This window comes from Meriones unguiculatus, assembly GCF_030254825.1.
Source record: "Meriones unguiculatus strain TT.TT164.6M chromosome Y unlocalized genomic scaffold, Bangor_MerUng_6.1 ChrY_unordered_Scaffold_23, whole genome shotgun sequence".
Classification (NCBI taxonomy): Eukaryota; Metazoa; Chordata; class Mammalia; order Rodentia; family Muridae; genus Meriones; species Meriones unguiculatus.
Window position 1 is genome coordinate 30,687,483 of NW_026843709.1, and position 1,022 is coordinate 30,688,504.

General features: G+C 40.5%; 1 non-coding gene across 1 annotated transcript; it reads left to right on the forward strand.

The window, feature by feature from the left end:
• The first annotated feature begins 415 nt into the window (after positions 1-415).
• On the forward strand, positions 416-522 carry LOC132651711 (U6 spliceosomal RNA). Its single transcript, XR_009589294.1, has one exon. It is a non-coding gene; the product is annotated as a U6 spliceosomal RNA (small nuclear RNA).
• The last annotated feature ends 500 nt before the right edge of the window (positions 523-1,022 follow it).

The following is a 1,022-nucleotide window of genomic DNA, read 5'->3' on the forward strand; positions in this document are numbered from 1 at the left end:
GACAGAAGGAATGTCTGTCTCTCAGTCTCTGTCATTTTATACTATTGTTTATGTTGGTCTAGGTATCTCTATTTCTGAATCTGTCTTTCTAGTGCTCTCTTTCTGTCTCCCTCTCTCTACCTGCAACTTCTGGTTCAGTATGAAAAGCTCTCAGATTTGGTGGAGGACTACAACAAGATGATTGTTTGCTGAGGTGATATAATGGATGGCTTCTTTAACAATACAAGCAATGTACTAATTAAATGCTTTTTGTTCCAAGATTTGCCTTGGCCAGGGAGCATTTTCACAAAAAAATAATCCACTGACTGAGGACAAGTATGTGCATTTACCAAATAATGATTGAATCTCTGATAATGTGAGACTCACAAGTCAGCTACAAGTGAATATATTACTGACCACTTGAAATAAATATGTGTTGCATACTTTGGCAGCAAATATGCTAAAATTGGAATGATACAGAGAAGATTAGCATGGCCCACAATAAAGGATGACATGCAAATTCATGTAGAGTTCCATATTTTTTATTTAAATTTATTAATTACATTTTATTCAGTTTGTATCCCCCCATAAGCCCCTCTCTCCTCCCATCTTGGTTCCCCTCTCCCTCCCTTTCTGCATGCATGCCCCTCCCCAAGTCCACTGATAGGGGAGGTCCTCCTCTCCTTTCTGATCTTAGTCTATCAGATCTCATCAGAAGTGGCAGCATTGTCAGGGTTCTAAGTTATCTCCATGAATAGACTTTGGTTGGAGTATGAGTCTCTGGAAAGTTCCCTGTGTTCACATTTTATGGTTCTGTTGCTCTCCTTGTGGAGTTCCTGTCCTTTCCAGCTCTCACTATTTTCCACTTCTTACATAAAATTCCATTCACTCTGAAGGACAGTTGGCCATCAAGCTCAGCATCTGCTTTGACAGTCTGCATGGCAGAGGCTTTCAGAGGCCCTCTGTGGCAGATTCCTAGGTTGTTTCCTGTTTTCTTTTTCTTCTGATGTCCATTCACTTTGCCTTTCAGGATGGGGATTGAA